This window comes from Octopus sinensis, linkage group LG15, assembly GCF_006345805.1.
Source record: "Octopus sinensis linkage group LG15, ASM634580v1, whole genome shotgun sequence".
Taxonomy (NCBI): Eukaryota; Metazoa; Mollusca; class Cephalopoda; order Octopoda; family Octopodidae; genus Octopus; species Octopus sinensis.
The window spans coordinates 15,620,654-15,626,632 of NC_043011.1; positions in this window are offsets into that span (position 1 = coordinate 15,620,654).

The following is a 5,979-nucleotide window of genomic DNA, read 5'->3' on the forward strand; positions in this document are numbered from 1 at the left end:
GAAAAAAAAACATAGCATCTATTTCGATTGAAATGTTCATTCTTATTTCCATCATTAAAAACGAAAGCAAACATTTGTATTCATTTCTTTTGTAAAGAAAAAGTACGAATACAATTAAAATAGAATTCAGTTCTTATTTGGTGTGCATATGCTCTACTCGAATGTTTAACAGTATTCCTTGATTTTATTTAGAAGTAATCGAATATTAATTTAAGTCGTTTAACTTTTACAAAGTGCAAAGCACTTCTCTGAGGGTTTCTAAAGTATATACATATTAATAATTAGAGGAAAACAATTTCAAAATTTGGATCATATATACTCTAGAAGTCTTTCAAATTTTCTCCTGATTTCTCTTGACAAGCGTAAAGTGAAGAATTGATGAGTGCTTCTGTCGTAAAAAACATTTAAACGATGATAGATAAAAACAGAAAATAAATACCCAGATACGTCATCAGCCCGAAAACAACTATACCCAAGTTGGTGACATCACAATTAATTTAATGAAGGAGAAGTTTAATTGACTAAAAATGAAATACGGCGAAGAGAATAATATAGGTTGACAAATACAAATTGTACCTCACAGCGGTAACTCCAGTAACGTTTCGGAATAATTAGACATTTTCAGCTTAACATAGCCTTCAGTGTATTTGTTAAGTTAGTGACGACACTCTGGTATCACTTCAGACAAAATTCTTAGCGGCTTTTCCTCCGTCTTCATGTTCTAATTTAAATTACCACTTTTGGAGCCTTTTGGAGGCAATAAAAATTAGTACCAGTCGAGCATTGGGATCGATGCAGTCGTGTACTGGAATCGATGCTATTCTCATCCTCCAACATTTCAGGCGTTGTATCTGTAGTAGAAAGGACTATTATTATTATTATTATTATTATTATTATTATATTATTTATTATTATTATTATTATTATTATTATTATTATTATTATTATTATTGTCATTTACTTTTAATCTGCATGTTTGATGCATCATCACTGCCGGGGCACACACCCAGCGCCCCTAGGCAAGTGAAGGTTAAGAGTTGTTGAAATATAGCTGAAAGCTTGTGGAGGGGAAGTAGAGAAATATCTCCATGTGATACAACACAAACATTTTCATTGATAGGGTTTTTCTAAGGATGTGGGCAGTACTTGTTGGCATAATCTTTTGGATTTCCTTGAGACATGGTTCTTCAGGGATATTGTCTAGGTGTTTCTGACATCCTTTTTTTTTATCATACCTAGGGCACCTACAATAACAGGAACAGTTTTTGTTTTAAGATTCCACATCTTTTGTATTTCGATTTCCAGCTCCTTATACTTGCTAAGTTTGTCAAATTCCTTTACAGATATATTGTTATCAGTGAGGATGCTTACCTCTATTAGTCTGCAGGTATTTTCTTCCCTGTCTTTAACAATTATGTCTGGTCGATTAGCCTTGATCGTTCTGTCAGTGTTGACTGGAAAATCCCAGAAGATGGTGACATTTTTACCTTCAACAACTGGCTGAGGATGATGTTCATACCAGTTAGCAGGAATGCCGAATTTGTAGCGTTTACATATCTTCCAATGTATATACTGTCCTACCCTATCGTGGCAATTTTTGTATTCGTTTGGTGTCAGCACAGGACATCCCGAAACGAGATGGTCTATTGTTTCGTCAAATGTGTCGTAGAATCTGCATTTAGGGTCAGTACCGTTACGGAGAACGCTAGCCTGGTAATTTCTGGTAAACAAGCTTTGATCTTGTGCTGCCAGTATGAAGCCTTCAGTTTCTGCTTTCAATCCTGAACTCTTCAGCCACTGATGGGTTGTTGCTTGGTCTACATCAGCATTTTGGCTTCGGAGAATATATTGTCCATGCAGGGGTTTCTGGCTCCACCGCCTCTCAATTTGATTCTGCCCGTTCTTTTTTGCAGTCTGCTTGATTCGCTTTGCTTGCTTCGTAGCAGTGGTTTCCGGCTCTTCATCTGATTCAAGGTTAATGTCTAGTTACCTTTTGAACTTATAAGCTTCCTTGACAATAGAATGCAGCTTTTTGCTGCTTTCGTGTTCGCACACAAGTCGCAGCATCCAGTCCTTTGTACTAGATAGGTACCTGTTCATTCCTACAGTGGAGGTCTTATAGCACAGCTCTAATTGCATCGTTCCTCTCCCCCCGCTGCTTCTAGGTAGGTACAGGCGGTCTACATCTGCCCTAAGGTGGTGCATGTTCTTGGATGTGAGTAATTTTCTTGTCTTCCTGTCCAAGCGTTGGAGTTCCGTAAGGTTCCTGTTAATGATGTTAAAACTGTACTGGACTACTGGAAGTGCCAGGGTGTTAATGACCTCAATGCAATTTTTGGAGTTGAGTTCAGTCTTCAGTACAAGCCTTATTCTCCTATAGTATTCCTTTCTTATTTTTTCCTTCATAGTAGCATGATGTATACCATCTCCTTTGTTGATTCCTAGGTATTTGTAACTTTCTTGTGGGTCAAGTTACTTGATGGTAGTGTCAATTTAACAGAATCTGTTTGCCTGAGCTTGCCTCTTACAAAAGTTGCTTTAGCACTCTTATCAAGGCCAAAATCCATTTCGATATCATTGCTAAACTCTTTAACAGTTGTTGGCAGCCCTTCTAGCTCTTGGTCATTCCTGGCAAACAGCTTAGGTTCGTCCATATAGAAAAAGTGGTTTATTTACTTACTAAAGACTTTGTACCCATATCTGGTACTATCCAATTCGTTTGAGAGTGGGATCAGTGCCATGCAAAAAAGTAATGGAGAGAGGGAGTCACCTTGAAAGATGCCACGTTTGATGTTGATGCTTTTGGACTGGCTCATCCCATTACTATGGCTTAGAAAGAGACGTGTGTTCCACACGGTCATGCTATTCTGTAAGAATTTTGAGACGACAGGAGAGATCTTGTATATCTCAAGGGCCTTGAGTATCCATTTATGTGGGACACTGTCAAACGCTTTCCTGTAGTCTATCCATGCCATACTCAGGTTTTTGTTTTTGCTCCGGCAATTCTCTACAATCATTCTGTTTATGAGCAATTGGTCTTTGCACCCATAAGAGTTTCTTTTACAACCTTTTTGAGCTTGTGGAAGGATAGAGTTTTGTTCAAGGAAAGCGTACATTCTCTCCGTTATTATGGATATGAGGATTTTGTAGGCGGTGTTGAGACATGTTATTGGCCGATAATTCTTTGGGTTTTTTGTGTCTTCGGTTTTAGGTAATAGGTAGGTGGCTCCTTCAGTCAGCCAAGCAGGTATTTGCTCTGTGTTCTGAATGACATCAGACAGAGATCCATGAGATTTTCGTGTACCTCTGTCAAACAATTCAGCCAGAAGTTAGGGATCCGATCCAGTCCTGGGGTTTTCCATTTATGAGCCTTCCTAAGGACACACCTTAGCTTCTCTATTCTTATTGCTTCCCATTTCTGTTCTTCAAGTTCATCCAGTCTCTCTTTCTCAGCATTAAACTCTTTTTCGTTGCTCCATACCTTCTTCCAGAACTCATCCACTTCCTCAATCTTAGGTGGATCTTCTATGTATATTTTATTTTTCCCAATTTCCCTATAAAATTTCTTTGCATCTGTCTTAAATTTATTTTGTCGATAAAATCTGTTTCTTTTGTCATACTTTCTAAGCCGTAGGGCTTTCAACTGTATCCGTTGTTTCAACAATTCCTTAGTTGCGGGGAGGTTTATGAGGTCTTTGATTTTATATTTTTGCTTGATTTTTCTAGCTTTTCTCGACTTAATATTCACTCCTCTAGCAAGCTCATCGAGAACTGAAACATCCGCCCGCAGAGATTCAATCTCTTTTTGTATCGCTTAGGAGGTTCATTGACATGCCTGGCCTTTTTATTTGTCATCTTAATACCTAGTTGGGTAGTTACTACTTTAGCAGTGGAATAGATGAGATTATTTAAGGTTGTCAGATCATTCCCCTTATTTCTTAAAACCTGTCCTAGGGCAACGTTATATGTCATGATTGTGTTGTTATTCCTTGTGCCGTTTGAAAGCTTTGGTAGCGGTTCTCTATTAACCATGTCAGTGAGCTCAATCTTGCCGAGTTCTCTCATAATGTCCACTTTTGCTTCCATAATCTTTTCTCTATTATTCACCTCAAATTCTATGCCATATCTAATTTGGTTTTCTTGGGGAGGTCTACGTTCTCCTTTTTTTTCAAATCTCTCTTCTTCGCTATTCTTTGTTTAACTTCCCCATTGGGAAGTTGATTTACCGCTTGTACACTGGCTTCTGTGCTACTGTTACCTATTTTGTCTACATTGTTGCTGTTTTCTTTTGGTCTACCATGAGCTATTAGTGTTCTAATTTGGTCAATTTCAGTGTCAGTTAGTCTTTTGTTTTTAATTATATCTCTGCGTACATTACTTAATTTATTTGCGTCTATATATCTACGTACTTCGTTGCCTACGGAATTTCTCCATGAGATGTATTTTTGTACACTGAGGTTATTGTTTGGGTTTAGTTGGGCTGTATAAAAAGCTTTCAACACATTTCTATAGTCCTCTCTGGTCCATTTTATACGTTTTGCTTTAGGTGGTGTTTTTGGTGCTGTCACTACAAGTCCAGAGTTAGAAGTATTCTGGTTCTGGTCACCTGGTAGATCGTCATTTTGAGAGTTTGTTCCAGCAGCAAACTTTTCGACCCCAGTCTGGTTCCCTACTGGGTAACGCGGTCCTTGTTGCCCTGGCGATGACCGATCCGGCATGATTTTTGGCTTGTTTTCACTAAATGATTGACGGCGACATCAGAGGGGTCCATTTTTTCAGAGTCAACTTTTTGACAAGACGCCGCTTCTGTGACGGTGACGTTAGAAGAAGGGACTGTTTGTACAGGGTCAACTTTTTGACAAGACACCGCTTCTGAATTCTCCGAATTAATATATTGGTCATATCGAACTTGCATGAGACTTACAGATCCAAATTCGCCTCTATTTCTTTTGGTAGACATGTTTCCGGGCATAACTGTTCAGTGACTTCTAAATTCAGTGACCAATTTGCTCTTGTTTGCGTTTGTTCGTGAAAAATCGCTTTGTTTTTGTTTTGTTTCGTCCGCGACACGCCACGTGGTTTGTCTTTCTGTGTGTACGTGTGAGCGCGTGTAAGCATTATTTATGCTTTATAATTAAAATGTGTACGTGTATGCATAAACAGTTGCATATATACTTATTTAATTAATTAATTAATTAATCAATCAATTTATGTACTCACTGTCTTTCAAGAGCTCTGATGTTCGCTTCTGGAAATATTATGCATATTATTATTATTATATTATTATTATTATTATTATTATTATAATATTATTATTATTATTATATTATTATTATTAATATTATTATTATTATTAGTATTATCATTATCATTATTATTATTATTATTCTTATTATTATTATATTATTATTATTATTATTATTACTATTATTATTATCACCGTCATTAATCTTGTATGCAGTACAAATTGCTTCGAACCCAAATTAAATCTATAAAGGGTAGAAACGGTTATTTCTCCATTTTATGTTTCTCAATTCATATTGTTCACAGTTACAATGGATTCACTAGAAGATTTTTCAATGTGTGAAAATAGTTATTTATCTCTTTTACTCTTTTACTTGTTTCAGTCATTTGACTGCGGCCACGCTGGAGCACCGCCTGTAGTCGAGCAACTCGACCCCGGGACTTATTCTTTGTAAGCCCAGTACTTATTCTATCGGTCTCTTTTGCCGAACCGCTAACTGACGGGGACGTAAACACATCAGCATCGGTTGTCAAGCGATGTGGGGTGAGTGGGGCAAACACAACACACAAACATACACATATATATATATATACGACGGGCTTCTTTCAGTTTCCGTCTACCAAATCCACTCACAAGGCATTGGTCGGCCCGGGGCTATAGCAGAAGACATTTGCCCAAGTGGGATTGGACCCGGAACCATGTAGTTGGTTAGCAAGCTACTTACCACACAGCCA